The 18781-nt window shown below is 39.5% G+C and overlaps 1 long non-coding RNA gene across 3 annotated transcripts in view; it reads right to left on the reverse strand.

Moving 5' to 3' along the window:
- The window catches only part of LOC112487653 (uncharacterized), a 54956-nt gene that overhangs the window by 6757 nt on the left and 29418 nt on the right, over positions 1-18781 (reverse strand). Inside the window, exons 3-4 of one of the 3 annotated variants that reach the window (XR_003050960.1) lie at positions 6764-6849; positions 1527-1611 (exon numbers count right to left, since the gene is read on the reverse strand). This is a non-coding gene — a long non-coding RNA (uncharacterized LOC112487653). Of the gene's footprint in view, positions 1-1526; positions 1615-6763; positions 6850-18781 lie in introns of those variants that run through there. The other 2 variants (XR_003050961.1, XR_003050962.1) reach the window with 2 other exon arrangements.

Here is an 18781-nt window from a genome sequence, read left to right on the forward strand (position 1 = left end):
TTTCCTATAGGTGGCACCTCTCTTTTCCTTTGAACAGATATAAACCCACTGACAAATATAATTAAGGCTGCAACCATTATTTAGGGACACCAGTTGGTTTTTCAAATATTAGAAACCCTCAGTAAGCAATTTAAGAATTGACAAATCGGCCAAAAATCCCTTTTTCATTGACAAATTCTTTGCATGATCTCAATGGTCAGAGCCTGCTGAGAGCTGCAGATGTTTCTGGGCTGCAGAACATCTGAACTGGACCTGCCCCTCCGGAGGCCTGTGCTGCCTGCTAATTTACTGTACCCCCAAAACCTAGACAGAGAGAAGCTGACCGCGATGCCTTTGCAAAAATAGAGAAATTGTGTTTCGTAACCATCTCATGTCAAACATAGCCATTCCACTTGTGTTTTCAACACTGCAATTTAAGCTTTGCTTTCTTTTCTTCCTTTCTTTTTTCCCGCTCGCTGGTTTTGTTATCCTCACCATAGCATTTCTTCCCTCATCGCAGCACCAGTGGGAGTGTGCGTCCAATTCCAGAAACAAAAATTGCCCATGAGTGCCTGGCTATTCGTTTGTCTGAGGAGCCCGGAGCTTTTCCATGGGTGTGCCCTCTCTTTTTTGCTCCACACGGGGACTAGCTGTAATTGCTTGTTTAAGGATAATAACAAGGAAAGACTCTCGGCGGAGGCCTGCGCCGCATTCACCAGCCTTGAGGCGAGCGCCGCAACCCAGCGTGCGAGGGAGCGGGTAGAGGGGAGGAAAGGGGGGGTGGAGGTAAAGGGTAGGAGACAGACTGGGTGGTAATTAAGGGCTTATTTTTCCTGCCGACTGAAGAGCATCTGCACAACTCTCACCTGCTCAGGGGGGGATTGTGGAAATGTTTACACACACACGTGCGCACAAACACACACACTCGTGCTAGACTGCTTCATTTCTGAAAAACAGGCCTTCACTACCTGGCCTTTTCCCAATGGATCACTGACAATATATGTGAGCGCGTGTATGTGCAATGCAATGCAGGGACAGCGTAGACAGCAAATCTGTCAGACAGGGGGAGGTAATTAAATTAGGGGTGGTACTCCAGCAACATGGAGACTGAATGAGGCATGGGGGATTTTAGCGTGATCCCCGTGTCTCATTGTTTTACCTTCTTCCTGCAACACACAGTGGGCCTGCTTCACTCAGCAGGCTTCCAAGATATCAGAGCAGTGCAGCATGGGAAAACAAATATTCATAAATACACATCATCACAGGTGCATTGACAGTCATGCACATAAGGCATCTGTTTGCAAATAACAAATATTTTCCAGTGTAGAGCGCTGTGTTTGCAGAGTAACGTGACCCGGACATTTATACACGGATTGAAAACCACTATATTAAAATACAGATGATCTCTAAATGACAGTAGAGGAAACTAAGTTATTAATTAGTTAGTCTAACCCAAGCCTGAGCTTTAATAGGCTTGTTAAGCAAATGGAACAAGGTGGACCTATAAATTGTTTGAAACATCAATGTTCTCCTGACTTTCCTCTCCTACCTGGAAGGGTACGTTGAAGGTTGGTCTTTGTTCCTCCAAACAGTAATAAGCAGGTCATGATGTTGACCGATGCCTTGTCTGTTCTTCTTAGAAGCAGAAGGAGAAGGAGAAAGAAAAGGAAGAAGATGATCACCTTAGGTGACAATGGTCATTGTACTTACAAAAACACACAGACACAGTGGTCGAATGGTCGGTTGTAATGTCTAGGGAGTTAGGATGCTCCAGGGCTTCCCTAGCACCCTACTTAGAAACTGTAACTGTATCCCTCTCCTCAGTCCTGCCTTAAGGGACCATGTGTCACAGGATTTTTAACAAAAAGGGGTACCTGGTGTCTCAAAAAAAGATTTTCTTCAGCTAGGAAAATTAGCTACACTCAGACCTGCATTCAAATTTTCCTTGATTTCATCAGGAAGAGGAATTCTCAGTGTAGTTTCTGGGACCTCAGTTTTTGGTCTTAGTAGTTGCACAACAGTGTGAGATCACTCCTTCAAAAGTGAATCTTACAATTAAGTGCCAAAAAACTAAACTTTGTACGCATCAGATTGCCAAAATAAAGTAGAAAGAGAAATCAATATGTTCTGCTGAATGGGGCCTCTAGCAAAGTCATCTGACCAAGAACCAAAGGCCAATTGTATTGTTTCCCATTGTAGACAAAAGCCAGATGTTAGTGGCTTTTGTGACTAGTGGAAAAGGAGACTTAACCTTCTCCAATCACACCGTTTCTTCCTGCATCAACACACCTCCTGGAAGATTTCAGAGCTGTACTTCTGTATCATGTTAGACACACCTCTAACCTTCAATTGATTTAGACAGTCTTACAGCTGAACCACTCAACTAAAAGGCTAGTTTGAATATGGACAACGGTCCCTTTGAAGTATCTTTCAGCCCATTAACAGTTGGTGATTGTAGTGATTTTACTGCATATTGGAACCATTCCAAACATTTTGTCCGTTCTAATTATTCAGGCTCCAAAGATGGAGGGTGGGGCCCAACTCAACTGTACAGTTGTGTGTTGTTGTACATCACCAAAGATGCTGGACAGGAACAATCAACAGACATCACTGCGAAGGTCCAACACAGATGGGGCTCATTCTCATGTGTACTACAGAGGGTTAGGGGTGTTTTCTCCTTCGACAGCTGGTCTTGGAGTGGTGCCTTCACTACAACAATAGTCAGTGCTGCAAGTGAGGGGAAAAGTCTGAACCACGGTAGAAATTTATTGCTGGTCTGTGATGGTGACTTGGCTTGATTTCAACATTTTAACATTTCCAAAGAAAGACGTTTGATTGCAGATCGCAAATATATAAAGAAACAAAAAAGAAAACGGATAAAGAATTGTTTTTTATTTAGGTTCTTGACTAACACATATTGTCAAGTATTTGTGACTATAATGTAAACTTTTGGCTTCATGTGATCATTACAGTGTCAGTAATGATTTTGCAACATTATAGTAAAAAAAACAACAACACAAATTGAGTATGACTAAAGTATGACTAAAAAAAGAACAAACCAATGGGTTTGTTTTTTGTTATTTTCATAATTGAATTTGTTGGATAAACTTTAGATTCATCCAAAATAATCAAACCTAATCTTGCTCTGGCACAAACCTAGTAGAAATAATTAAATGTATTTCAAATTACTGCAAACTGGGGCAATCTTTTAGTCAACAATAAAGAAATGAAAAACATTATTTATTGGTGCTTTGACACTGTGCCGTCATTTTTCTCTGAAGTGGAAGTAAAATCCTTTGTAATAAAGCTTTATGGATGTGTACAAAATTATAGAAAATTTTTTTTCTGATAATAGCGTTGTACTTGAGTACTCACCAAAAGCCTTTGTGAAAGTGTGAAAATTAAAAAAAACTAATTAAATAACAAAATCTATATGAGATTTAAATGGTTTTCTCTAATGTCTCTTTTAAAATCCAGACACAAATTTAAAATAAAGACCCATCTGTCTGAGAGAAAATATTTCCAGGAAAGTGAATTGAATGAGTGCAGTGCAATCACAAAGATGTTTTGGACATCTGGATTCAAGTCAAAGCAAAGATAATAGTCCTCAGGCAAAGGGAAAGGGCAAAGTGCAGTCAGCAGTGACTGCGTGTCAACTTCCGTAGCCACACTACAGGAAACCATCATTCTTTAGTGTTTACAGGTGCCTGGCTGTCTGTGTAATATGGGAAATGTGCAGTGTTTTCATTGGTTCACAGGAAATTAAAAGTGACTGAGGTTATGACAAAGACAATCTTAAAAAAAAATCATATCGTTGTGCCGGGATTCCTCTTGTGTGTGAGGCATTGCTGCTCAGTTCAGCATTGTTTACCATCTGCTCAGACTGCTGCCCATCTGAGCGAGGCCTCACTGGAGACATACATACATGCCTTCAGCTCCTCCGGGGTAAATAAATGAGATGTACGATGTGGTCCAACTGTCACGGCACACTTGGGGTTAAAAGGAGGGGGTCTGCTGAGTGTGACGGGGGCCCCACAGCCCTCACCCTCGCTGCATCCCCTGCCCCTCAGAGGCCATGTTATCAAAACCCCATGGTGGGGGTAGATCTAGCTGCTCCTGTCACTGTCCAGTCAAGCAGGTGTATTCTTGCACTTGTCTCCCTCTGCCTTGATCTATGACCCTCCCTGCCATCACCCCTCCCCTCCCCATTCTTACTCACCCACCACTACTGAATACACACAGAGGTCCTATTAATCCCATTATGCAAATGAAAGTTGTAAATCACACAGGGTTTTCTCTCCCCCCCATCATCACTCCCGTTTTAAGTCATTCCTCTACGTTTCTCACCATGACGCCACCACACAGGGTTTTCCTGCTATTTAATTAAATGAGAGCAGCAGGGCTGGCCCACAGCAGGCACAGGAAGAACTCTTGCCAAAAGCTTTTTTTAGGGGGATAGGTTGTGATATGGCGTGGGATTGGGGTGTTTCAGCTGGCAGTGACAGACTGGCAGCCATAATGGAGATGACACAAACTGGGGTAGTTGGCAGAGAAGCTTTAGTAACAAGGATGGAGGGATGGCTGTATGAAGGTCACTGATGAACAATCAAATGTCTCCTCTTCTCCAACATCTGTTCAATATCAACACCTGTGATAGTTGTGCTCCCCAACAAACTACAGTTAATTATAAGCACACAGCACTAAAAGTACAACAGTGTGTTTAGTTCACGACATAAATAACTCTGTTCTTGTCAGATTTTTTAAAATTATCATTCTATTCATACCGTACGTTTACTCAGCCAGGGTCTAGAGGTCTTCTCCTTCTAATCACTCACTGATGTTCCATCCCACACAAAGGGCATTTGTTCTCATTACAGACACTCGGGCTCAAAGTAGAAAAACTCACCAGGCAAATGCATAAATTATACATAAACAAATACTAGACTTAATCCACTGCTGCAGGGCAAATATTCCCACTACCACAACCATCACCAGCGCCTAGTGCCCAATCAGCACCACATTCCCAACCCCCTACTGCTCTCATAAAATTGCCATAAATTAGTGACAGCTGATATAATCCGCCAAAAGCATCATTCATCATTTTAACTAGTATAAACAACCCTGGTAAATAATGAGAAGCAGTTACCTGGAAGTTCCCCTCCATGTGCTACATTAATCTTCCCTAGGTTGTTTCTTTTATCCCCATGTCATTCTATCCTTTGCCTACTCTGCTGCTATACCAACCATGGTTATGTCTTCCATCAAGGTCCATGAATCTCCTCTGGGGTCTTTTTGTTTTCAGTTTAGTTCAATATTTCCACTGTTTCTCTTCAGAACAATCCCAATCTCAACTGCCATGAAAAAATATTCTGTTTGTTTGTTTGTTCGTTTTGCCAACTACATTTCTGAATTTGACAATGCACTAGAGCAGATCCTCAGTTTACGACGTCCTCAACCTACAGTGTTTTGTGGTTACGTCGCATCTCCCGTATCATTATTAAGAAAGTCTTGTTCCATCATTGTGACGTATAACAAATTTTATGCGGATCTACTTGCCTTGCCTTGCTGCTCTATACGAGGAAGACGGCTTTGTTTACATACACTAGTTGTAAGCCATGTTGGATTGTGCTGCATTTGCTTTCTCTTGTTTGTGTTGGGTTTTTTTTGGAAACTTTCTGGCCTTCATTTTGGTTCCAAAGCATGAGTCGGACTCTTCTGATGGCAGTGCTCCGACTCATCTGCCCTAGTTTTGTCAACACCTTGTCCAGGTTCTGCTTTTCCAACCTCCTCCCCCAGTAGCCTAGTGTAAGCCTGTCTCTCTCCCCTTTGCAACATCTAATGTACAAGCCAACAACAGGAGAATAGTCAAGGGTTCATATATATTGTTCATTGTACGATTTTATTACTGTGTTAGCGTAGGTCACTGACATAGGTACTTGTGAGTTCTGACTTTACATTGCTCCATAGGAACAGAATATGTTAAGGATTCTGTGTAATCAACTTCGGCCCAAACTTGGAGGATGAGGAAACGTCTATTTGTTACTGACAGGAAGTCAGTTGTACTTGAATTTTAAAACTTGCTTGTCACAAAAACTACTGATATGGTTCTATGTTTTGCCAGAGAACAACATATAAACAGAGTCAAGGCAGATCCTGCCAAATCCAGGCCATGTGCATGTAAAATTGAAATAGTTCCACTGTCACAGCATCACATAGTGGTCACAGTATGTTCTATTAGTTAGAGGATCCAGCCAGAAGGTATTACTCAAATGCCTTCTGTGAAATTTAGATGCTTTACCAGATGTGATGTGTGTCACAGCCATGCAATGAAGTTATGCAGTGGGAGAGAAGTGAATAAAGTGCTGGGACTTTTCTATATGCTGTTGAACACAGATGACGCTACAGTCATCAGTAAAGGTCTCAGGTTCTGATGATGTTTGCAACCACTACTTTTACAATGTTCCAGATGTGTTAACGATTACGATTATTAGAGTCCAAATCACTTAAGAATGAGCGCAGTCTGACCTTATAATGGGCCTGGCCTGGGCTCAAGTAGCTTTTCACATGGGCAAACAAACATGTGAATGAAAGCACATAACTGTGAGGGATGGAGAACAGCTGAAATTAAGCTGCTCTGTGCAGCAGTTGTGAGTTCTGCGGGACACACCAGGGACTACACTGTGGAATCCAAGATTTTTGCTACGCATACACACTTGACAGATTGTTTGGCGCACACACACACACTTAGTCTCACCAGACACACACTCCGCGACCACCCACTTACCCTTTGCGCTGGTCCTGCATGGTTCGGAAGACATGTGACATCTGCTTCAGGACTGGTCATCAGAATTCAGACTGCAGCCAAGGTCACTGTGTGGACAAACGGTTAAAACATTGTCCGTCAAAACCATAATGGAAAAATCTGGAAAATTGCATTTTGGGATTATTACATCCTCTAAAGAAATGATGTTTTTGGATGCATTCGTCTGTTTGCCTTTGAGTAGCATAATTCAAAAAGTGAAGAGTGGACTTTAAGGACATTTTCTGGAGATGTACTTTGTAGCCTCAAAAAGAAATTATTGGATCTTCGTGGTGTTTTGAACCTTGTAAAACAGGACAGTACATTGATACTGTGGGAATCTCAGCAGCATTGGCATAAGTTTGGACTTTCTTAGTACGGACTCTGCTTCTCATTGTCAGTGCACATTTAAATGATTTGGGCTACAATTCACTAACCTGATCTCCAAATACTGGTATTTTAAAAAGCATACACTAAAAGAGACTTCTCTTCAACTGATCATTGTGTAAAAAGATACAATAAAATAAATACACTCAGGTAAAGTGAGGCCACACACACACAAGTATTGCTTTGTGCTAAATATCAACATAAAAATGATTCAATATTCACAAAAGTTATTAATTGAAAACAGAGAGTAAAATAAAAGGCTTTCACTTTAAAGATACAGTAGGTAAAAACATAGGATATATCAACTTCCAGTACACACAGCAAAGTATTTGTGGCGCAGATCTGGCACATATCATTTTTCTATTCTGACCATGTAGTTGGGGGAATAATAGCATTTGGGTGGTCTGCGGCCCTCTGCCCACAAATGACCAGCCAAATGATCCAAAGAACAGAACCGATCTAAACACACGGCACTATGAATAAAGTCCAGACTACTACGTGACTGTCTCCCATAAAAGGTCAGATTGTTACAATGCATGTAGCGCAATATTTTATTTTTTATTTCAGATGTGGACCACTGTAAACTCAAAGCTATTTTATCCAGGCCAGATTGAGGTCAGCATTGTGGCATTTTGTACCCGACGTAGCTATGTTTAGGCTGTTTGTCTGGGAAAAGATAAAATTTGACATTGTAAATGGATGAATTACAAACTTAACCACACAACAAGAAGACACATTCATCGTGTGACAATACAGTCTGACTGATGCATTCTCTGGTGTATTCTTTGTTTTTAGCTTTACATTGTAGGTTTCCCCATGTGTGTTTTCCACATGCACTCCCTCCTTTCATGCATTTACTAGTTTCACTTGTGTCTTGTTAGATTCCATCTTTGGTTTGTATAATCCCCCTGGTGCCTTTTCTTCACCGTACATTTATTTATTCTGTGTGCTTTACAACTTAAACCTTTGTTCTTTTGTACTTCTAGTAATGGTAGTTTGGTTTTTATGTATGTTTCGTTTTTCTTTTTTTTGAGTAAACCATGGCAGACAAAACTGGCACCCAACATCCACAAAAATATTACTGAAAACCGAAAACATTTAAACCAAGTCCAACTTAAACCACTGACCACAGGTCATTTAAAGTCCACAGGTCGTGACATTTACATGTTTGATCTTTTAGAGAATAGACCTCACCAATGTTTAGATAAGTATCTTGCTGCACTGTGCAAGAAGGAGACCAGAGAACAGGACATGTCTACACCTCCATGTTATGACATGCAGTAGAGATATTTGCCATCTTTAGACCACACTTATGTGTGACTCATATAATTTATCAAGTCAAGGAAATAAGACTCAGACACGGTTTATACTGTGCGTAGAATAAAAAATCCCAGCGCATACATGCCAAAAAAGAAAACTGCTGTTGTACGTGTGTGATCTTCAAGCATTAAGGCTCTTTGGCATTAAAAAAAGCATCTTTACACTGTGATCCATACTGTCTCATGGATTTGGGACAACTGTACAGAATCACTTCAAATCTTTAGTCTTGACATGTCAAACACAGAAGTGAATTAAGTAAATTCTTATTGCCGTAACAACTGCTCACAGCCAGTCAAGTCTAATCTAATCAACTGCAATCTACAGGATCGACTATCAGATTTCTGTGAATTATTTCTGAGCAAAAATCATTCTGTTTATGGACTATTATACATGGTTCCAACTCTGCAAAATTGACAGACTGTAGTTGATCGCTTTATCTTTAACCACAGTTGCCAAGTGTTCATCACGTCACACAACTCTGATGTCACTGCTCTATCTACGATCTGAAGGGATCTTTTTTTTCATCTGCAACAACGAAAAAGTGATCACAGCAGATAAGTTCGCCTTTCTGCCTTTTGCTTAACTCCACAGTTTTCATTTACAGATGGTTCTAATAGTCATCAGCCACAAACACAGTTTGAATAAAAACCAGTCGGATGCAAAAAGCAGCAGAAGACAATTTACAAAGAGATTTTTTTGAAGCCCTGCTCAGACGTGTTCCATATGTTTGAATTAAACACACGAGCTCGTTCCAGCAGTTTGACTGATGCCACAGTCAGTGTCTCTCTGCTAAGTGAAGTCACTGCAGGTGAGAAAGTGACCTGGGAGCGATAACAGCTACCAACCATATTGATTACCAATTAACACCATAAAAAGAATCTACTGGAACATTGGCATGTTGGTTATTTAATCAATCCAACAGGATTATCAGAGCCGTTTTTATTGATAGATCTCAGCCACAGCACTGGACAGTGTCAAACAAACATTCACTGGTCATTACTGCTGCTCCCACGGCCTGTGACAAATTAACTGTGAGTTTCACAGCAGTTGTCCAACATTACTGCTGAGAGCCTTGTAAATCCATGGTTGTTATCGCTGTTGAGGAAGGACGGTTGATGTTCACAACAGACTCACTGATCAAAACACTCAGACAGCTCTTGTCTGCTAAGCCCTTGAATGACGAGGAGGAAATGGAGCAGCAGAAAATTGACAAAATTATTTCTGAGGCTGAGTAATTTGCAATGTCCAGATTTTCATTTATCAAATAATATTACTTGTGAATTTAAATGCATCGCAATATATTTGCAGATGCTTGTCCTTTGTTGTCTGAAACCAGAGGACAAGGCCAGTGAAAACTCACCTACATTCATTAGCTCATAATTAGGTTGATTTGCAGTAGCAGTTTAACAGTCTAGATCAGGGTTGCCCACACTTTTCTGTCCTTAGGAGCTACTATTTAAAGGACCAAGCTAAAGTGATCTACCTAAACTGAGAACATTAAATATATATCCACTCACATAAACTGATCCCACTTTACATATACATTACACAGTATGTTGGATTTCTGAATAAATGCATGTAGCTGTATGGTACAATATGATTCAATTCTTACAGTATATGTCACTACTAAACATTATAGAATTATACTTAAAAAATATATTTTTTAATTTGTCCTGATATATGATCTACTGTTAGAATACTTAGGAACCCAACTGGCACAGTATTTTTGCAGTTTTGCACTACACAGGGTATTAAAAAAAACAAAAAACCTGCAAAATACTGCTGTAATTTAGTGGACAAAGGCAGTGGAGAGACAGAGAGGGTAAAAAAGCAAAGCTGTGATTTTCTCTCTTCACTCTCTCCATACGTCTCCTTTAATTGCTGTTAGTCAGAGCAAAATGACACCGCAGCAGGTAAAGTGGTCAGCCACCTGCCAGTCTCTGAGTCATGTCAGTCTGGACTGCAGAAAAGCTCCAAATAGAGAGACAGTCCAGACAGCGTGATGAGAAAATAACCAGTCACCTGTGACAACGGTTCAGTGCTGGTCTGACAAATCACGCTGCGGTCAACACACACAAAACACACTCATGATTTGTCCAGAAATAAATGGACAGGAGCTGGTTGTCATTAACCTGTTTTGTGTCAGAAACCTTTTATAAAGCATAAAGAAAAAATTCTGAAGGCCAAATGCAGGCCAGTGCTCCAGTAATAAGTCGGGAACTAAAGAAATACAGCTAATTTAAGACTAGCTCAACATTGTAATTGGGTTGTATTCGAAACTGAAGCTTAGCTTTTTTGTTGTTTTACTGAAAATGCATTAAGAGGAAAATATTCGTAAAACTCTACGAATACAGTATGCATTGCTGGTTTTATTAGATGATTAAATTAACAAAAAGATTTCCATGCACTTAAATTAGTAAAATACACTGGAAAAATGCTGAAAAAACATAGGGAAGAAATGTTAAAACGTTTATAAAGACATTCAAATCTAACATTTTGCAGAGAGCCTCAGCCTAAGGTGAACTACAATCCAAAGTAAGTGTAAGATTTCTGTTCAAATCCTCCATCCAAAGATGCATGAACCATCCAAATTAAGTTAAAGGCTTAACCTAAACGGTTTAACCTATCTTATTTTATATAAATAAGAAAAAAAACAAAACAAAAAAACAAGTCAATTAATGCCACGAGTAAAACATACAGTAATTAAGAATTGTTAAACTATAGTCAAAATGCACTTCCTTTTCAAGATACATGTTGTGTTGGTCTGGTTACATGTGGTCTAATGCTCTAGTGGTTGACCTTTTAACCAGAATATGTTTGAAGGAAACTGGAACGCAAATTTTTCTGACCCCTGCAGGCCAATTACAAACAAGCACATCCACTTGGCAACTGTGGGGGAGCAACAACTGATGACCAGAAGATTTATGATCCAACTGCTAAGTTGAATAAATCTGAGCTTTGAAATAAAAGCAGAGTCAAAGTGCTGCCACAATGAAAGGGCAGGTGGTGATTCACCCGTGTCCCAGGTTCCTCACATCGTAATGACACATTGTGCACACTCAACGGGCATGACTGCCATCGCTCTCTTCTGCCTTCTGTCTGCCTCAGAGGGTAGCACCGATGAGTTATTTTTCTGCAGCCTGGCACAGCACGACACACTCAGCTCCCCAGATGGTCCTCACCGTGATGGAGTTCATCACCATGTCTGTTGCTGGGCAGCATGTGTGGGCCAATGTAACATCACTCACACAATTGGGGCAGTTTGACTTAGCAGAAAAGAAAAAAATACAGCAGCCACCAGCACCGAACAAAATTTCGTCCCCACCCCCAAAGCATCCTGCTTTTAAGACCTGTAATGTCTGCCATTCAAAGCTGTGGCGCCATAGAGCCAGCATGAGACTAATGATCAACGGAAAATCCTCCTATTACTGTCATTACGACTTTTACACATGATGTATTACTAACGTCTGTAAACAGTCTTCCAGTTCTGGACCTACTGCACCCAAACTGACACACTGAGTACAGGACAAAAACAGATGTAGTCAGGATCCACTACATCTGTTTAAACCTGTATAAAACAGGTTTGTGGACATGTTCAAAAAATAACTAGATGTAGATATATATAGAGTTTTTTTTTTCTTTAGCAGTGGATTAGTAGTTTTGTGTGTGCATTATGTGATATGATTTCTTAGAATGACTGATAAAATTGTTCAATTGAGTTAGAAACACAAGTGACTAACTAACTAACTAGTCCTCGGTTTACAACGGTTCAATCTAAAGCGGCGTGTCAAACATATTTTGGGTCAGGGGCTGCATACAACCTAATTAGATGTCAAGCGGGCTGACAGTATAATCATAACATAATTACATGTGGATAACAAAAAGTCTGTCTTTATCCCCTTTGTTTTCATGCAAAAAAGCACATTGAATAAATCGTTATATTAAATGAAATACAATTTTACAAAACATTTCCTAAACATTTAGTGTTTGTGTATTTCTTTATTTATTTTCCAAAATCATTTAGAGGGCCAGATTGAAACCCTAACTGGCCAGGTTTGGCCCGCGGGCCATATGTTTGGCATACCTGATCTACAGCATTTTGTGGATACATTAATTTTTCATAAATTTATTAAGAAAGTCTTGTTCTATCATTATGACATTTAGCTTTTAAACAAATCTCTGCTCATAGAAGCTGAAATGAATGTCGTAGAAGCAAATTTGGTGATGAAGGTAGGTTTAAGTGCCGTAATGATAAACTTCTTCTCACATGAAACTACCTTTATGTATTTCGTGTGTGTGGCTGGATGCCTGATGTTTGAGACTCTTCCAGTTATTAATGACATCCAGCTTCTCTATTTTTTTTGCATGCTCTGAAATCCTATTACTTATAATGTTGTGCAATGTTGATGCACAGTAATATAATACTGCAAACATCTTAAAAGGGTAACTTTTCTGAACAGTCTGTGAGTTAAGTTATTCAACTGAAATACCACAAACTACGGTGAGATATCTGCATATGGAACAAACAAAAAAAACCCTCACATGCTCTGACTTTTGCATCTTTTGTCAACTAGATGGAGTTTTTCCATTCTTAGCATGGAAAATTCAATGTTTGATCTGCCCAGAAAATGTGCAAATGTAGATGTATCTGATTACAAGATGAGTTACAGATTACATTTTTGTTCATGTCAGGGAAGATTGTGCCCAGAACTGATGGTGTTTCAATAAGCTGAAGTTAAAACAAAAATTAAACTATAATGTTAGAGTAAATTCCCACTCTTAGAGAGAGAGACACTATAGCAGCTTTCTAAGTCGAACCTAAATCCAAAGCAGACTCTAAACGTGACTTTTGAAGATCATTTCAGGCTGTCGCTGTCTGCCACTCCTGCATGTTTGTGTGATTAGCACATCTGCGGTCACCATGGAGACGCTGTAAACTGTGGCTGGCCTGGATAACATTCCACCTGGTCGTGTTAACCTGACTCCATATGCTGCACATTATCCTTCCTGGAATAGTTTCAATTAGAGCTCCAGACTTGTGACTCAGTACATTAGTCACCTCTGAACACATGCACTGTTTCAGCAGTAACACTCTGCTCATTAAAACAGAAAAAAGACACAGTGAAAACACCTGTTATTGACCGAATAGCTGCATGAATGAGTAATGAATACATGAGGGAAAACCACCCTGGACATTTTATGGACTTGTTCTAATGAGAACATATCAATCGTCCATTCGTGACACAGTCTGGACAGTCTTCTTCTTAAGAGTTTTAGTCTTTCCAAGCAAATTAAGGACGTACTGTCCAAAGTTTATGACTGCACAATACCAAGCTCAAAGTTCTATATGTCTTTCTTCATTTGCCTTGATTCAATAATTGTAACTCTTTCTATTACAGTGTGATATTGTTATATATATTCCTGCTTTCTGTGTGTAATCAAAATCATTCAAATTTTTGGAATTATTTATTCAATATTATTCAATTATTCAATATTTACAACTAATCCCAAGGTATTAAAGCCAAGTGTCTGCAGGCCTCAAATATCCAGTATAGCTTGATGCTAAACTATATTCAACTGCAGCCAATGTCGTTGTCAGGGTTCTCAATTAATATAATTTCTAAACTGCAAGTCCTGCACTTCGCAGGAAACCAAACTACCTTGAGAAACAAACAAACAAACATACAAAACCAGGAAAAACCCATGAAAAAGACCGAGGAGTGAATTAGCGAACACGCACAAAGCACGGTTTCTCCAGCCTCAAAATGGCGCATGCAAAGTGATACAATGTTTACAGACGTGCAAAAAGATGCATGAACAAATGTAAAGTGTCCCTGTGCTCTTCACAAGAGGACCGCTGCTTGTGTCACTCGTCAAAGTCTTAACAATTTTTCTGAAGTCTCTGTCACTCACTTCTGGTCGCCTCCTCTTATTCACCCTCCGCCTCGATGATGCCTTTCTGTCTTTCATTCTGCATATCATTTTGCACGTTTACTTTACTTTATCCTGCAGGGAGGGTCTTCGCGAATCGCCCCCAATCACGTTTGTTTTTCGGCTCCATTTAGCTCAACGCTTAGCATTGCTAACGTAAACAATCCCACAGCGGAAAACCGGCCGAAAACCAACCAATCAAATCGCACGACACGGGAGCAAAGTTTAAAGGACATTATCGTCTACCCACGTTATAAACAAAGCAGTAATTACAAAAATAGTAATTAATTAATTAATTAATTAATGAACCCTAACATTGAAAGGTATTCAATTTTCAGATGCTAATTATCTGGACAAAAGCTACGCCCATTTAGTTATTGAATCACATTGTGCCATACAGCTACACGTATTTAATAAAGTACCCCAACATATAATAGATATATATTTTTAAGAAGTTCTTTTATGACTCAATACATCTTTAATGTTAGTATGTTGGTATTCTTTTTTTAGACTGGTCATTTAAAAATTAGCATTAGCTCATTATTCTTGCTCACATATCGTATGCACCGATTGCCCACATTCATGAAGCAAATTACCAAACTCATTCTTATTACTTTTTCTTAGTTTGCTAATTTAAAAAAAAAAACATCTTTGGTGGGTGCATCCTAGAAAAACAGTATACAATGTCGGTTCTTCTAAAGTGTGGCAGCTACAGGCAGGTACAGAGCTTATGCCAGTGATCTTCAGTCAGCTGGTTATCACATCAGGAGCCAAGAGTAGGAGAATATGTCAGAGCAAACATCTGTCAGTCGACTGAAACATCTGGAAGAACTGGGACAAGAAAGGGATCTGGAACCAAAAGTCTTTTATCACTATCACCTGAGAGACTGTCTGACCAGATGTCAGCATCAGCTTCAGGTGCCCTCTGTCAGAACAAGTGTTAAATATGTTTGACAGCTGGGGGCAGAGACTCAGTCATGACCTGTATTTTACCCTGTTAGCTGCCCTGTAGTACTACAGCCACTTTGTTTATAGTTTAAAAATATGTTAACGTTCATTCATCATGTGCAGATGAATTTTTTAAAAATGACTTGATTATTATGTTTGCTTTATTATGCTAATGGGACAAAGCTGAAGTTACTTCCTATTATCCATACCTGGGTTTGTGGCATGCACCAGCTTTGAAAAGGCAACCCATACACCCATACAAGTCCTTGTAACATGCCCATCTTATTCCCTCATTCGTCATAGACAGGGAATGTTTCTTTAAACATGTCTCTAAACATATTGATCCACTTTCCAATCACGTTCTCCCCTAATGATTATTCGTCTAACTCCTACACAAAGTTTGCTTCACATTTTCTTGCCATATAATAAGAATTCACGAATGAGAAGAATAAAACAATATCACTTCAGTATTTGTTTTCTCCTCAGCTGAAGCATTAGAAAAAGTAAGACTCAACAACCTGTTCTGTTTGCATGAAGCATGTGCCATGTGGCTGTTTGGCAAAGGCTCAAGAATAGGTGGAGAACAGGGTGGTACCTTCTCCTCCCCTCACAGCTGTGGCTCCATTCCCACATGGAACAAGCCCCCCATGAGCTATGCCCAGCTCCAGCCCAAACACCCTCCTCCCCATAATTCTGTGAGCGGCTGTCTAGGGCAGATTATGCTGGCAGGTGCCAACACTGATGCCCTGGCCCTTTCTGACAGAGAGACCTTTGTGTAGAGATGATAAACCACAAAGTTGAGCCAGCAACTGCAGGAGAGTGGAATGGGGGTCAGGCTGGGAAGGTCAACTGGGGGGAAAAGGAGGTCAAATAGGACCAGGAGGTCACAATAAAATATAGAAAATTATATTGTAAGACAAGACCACAAATGAGGGGTCTTGGAATTTAAATGGAGTTGCCTGAAATGTCTAGTAATTGATAAAAAAAAAAATGTGATTAAAATCTTTTTTAACCTATAATTACTAATGTTTTTAAATAAGTATTTTTAGCACAGTATAACAAACATAGTTAACAATGAAACAACCTGAAACTGAAACAACGAATTTGCTGATGCAAAACCTCATATCAACCTGTTAAATTGAAGAAAGCAATTGAGAAGAAAGCAATATAAAAAGTAACATTGGTGTAACATTCTTTTTGCATAGGTCAGCCTCAGGTTTAAGACACTAAAAAGATTTCCTTTACCATTAGTTCCTTATTTTATCCCAGGTACAAATCCACATTACAAACAAGTCTGCTTGACTGTGTCATTACCTAGGTTGGATGTTTTCTGAACTTTTCCCGAATCATGATGCTTTTCAGAACACAAGGTTGTATAATTTAGTGCTTTGTCCACAGTGGCTTAATTGATTTCGTCTGGTAAGCTAAGTGCATCTGTTAAGGATTTACAGTCAAAAATAAATCCAAGCTTGAAAAGCAGTTCCTTCACCAAATATTCAAATATTATCTTGTTTTGCTCTTAAAAGCCAGCTCGCATTTAATATGGGCACAGATGGGTTGAGTTCGGCTACAAGGTAAAAAAGTGGGCCATATGCGATTACCCAGATAAAGGCAATGTTTATCTGCCCCTATTAAATCTACTACGTAGACGAAACCATTTACATGTAATCAGTGCTTAATGTGAAACATTGTAGTGACAACTCAAAGTTATTAATCCCGCCATGAATGCATCTAGTCACACAGCTTTCACTCCCATTCACACCAGGCCGTCGACAATGTCCAGAAGTAACTTCTTGTCAAACAAGCAGCTCACAGGCATGAAGTTTAGATCATTATTTTTATCCATCTATCTTCAGCTTGTTCTACCCTTAAACAGGAAGCAATAAGTAAAACAGACAGGGATGACACTATTCTGTCTGTAATGTCTGTGTTACAAGCTAAAAACAGATAACTTTTTTTTTTATCTGTGGATATGTAAAATACCATTTTAAAGATTAAAAGTGAAATCATTCCACAGCCACATAATCATCACAGTATTTGGTACAAATATGCTTCAGTCATATTTATCGCTGTGCCTTCAGCATAGCCAACAGATGACATCTTCCTAGTTGAATTTGGTTTCTCTGGTGATTCAGGTTGGTTGCTTGGTTCGTTTAATGGTTGCTGGGTTGTGCTCCTGGCAAGGAGTCCAGCATTTCTTGACTCAGTGAAGGTCAATAAACCCACTCTAAAGTGTTTGCAGATGAAGAGTTTTGCAAAGAATTCTGTGATGAACGGCAAAGGTGTGGTCCTCTGATCTCACAGACTTATAGGGTAAGCCAGCTGGTTTAGCCTTTCTTACAGTCTGCGGAAATCTGCCTGAGAAGAGTGACACCCTGATTTATGATGATTAATAAGCAAACTGACATGGTGAATCCAAAGAGTCCTGCTGGGGCTGGTGTTTACGTCATGTCTGGACCAGTTGTGTGTGTGAGTGTGTGTCTCCAGAGCTGTGCTGCTTTAAAACCTATAGTGACTACGAACATCTGTACTTCATGTTCATAAGCACTAAGATTGTTCTCACCACTACTGCAGCCTCAGCCCTGAACGGTTGTTTCACTGAGGTTAAACAAGGACACCTTTAATGAAAGTACCAAAGGGAACTGTTCTGTTCCTATGATTTAAGTTTTCAGTTGGTTTTCTGCAAGTCTTGTACATGCCCAATGCTAAATGAGCTCAAAAATGATATGTGTTTCACTACATTACATTAGTGGTGGTGTGTTTTAAACGCAGCAGTTTAGGAATTAAAGTTTATCCAGAAATTATATTAAATAACTTTTTTTAAAACCACTGTGAGCAAAGTCAGCACATTTTCCAAAAATGTAACAAAAACCTTAATGTGTAGTTTTGTTATTCTACAGGCAAAAGTTACACAATTAGTAGTTAATTAGTGAGTTGGAAAAATTAGGTGTAACAGGAGCATCAACCAAAGGCTTGGTCATTAGAGAAGTATATTTTAGAATTAAAACAATGGTTCTAAACCAAATATACAGAAGAAATTAAATGTATAATCATATGCATTTAATATTGTCTAAAAAAATCAAAGTCAAAATATGCTGCAAATCTATTTTCTTTTTTATACACTAGCTTTTTTACTGGTGGTTCAGCCAATCCAATAGGACCAGCACCTGTATGTAGACCACCGGAGGTAAACTTGGATGTCGAACTGTGAAACATTATATGTAATCTTCAGTCCAGTCCTTTATTAAAATACCAACTCCAGCTTGTTTAATGTATATATGTCAGCACTCTAAGGTTCTTATGTTCAATATACAAGTCACAATACATCTCTGGCTGGAATCTAATTTCCCTGCATTAGGCCACACGAGCTTTAAGTCCAATCAATGGTCATCAATATTCACTGGCAGACACCTTCAC

This window comes from Cynoglossus semilaevis, chromosome 10 (genome assembly GCF_000523025.1).
Source record: "Cynoglossus semilaevis isolate Cse_v1.0 chromosome 10, Cse_v1.0, whole genome shotgun sequence".
Lineage (NCBI taxonomy): Eukaryota > Metazoa > Chordata > Actinopteri > Pleuronectiformes > Cynoglossidae > Cynoglossus > Cynoglossus semilaevis.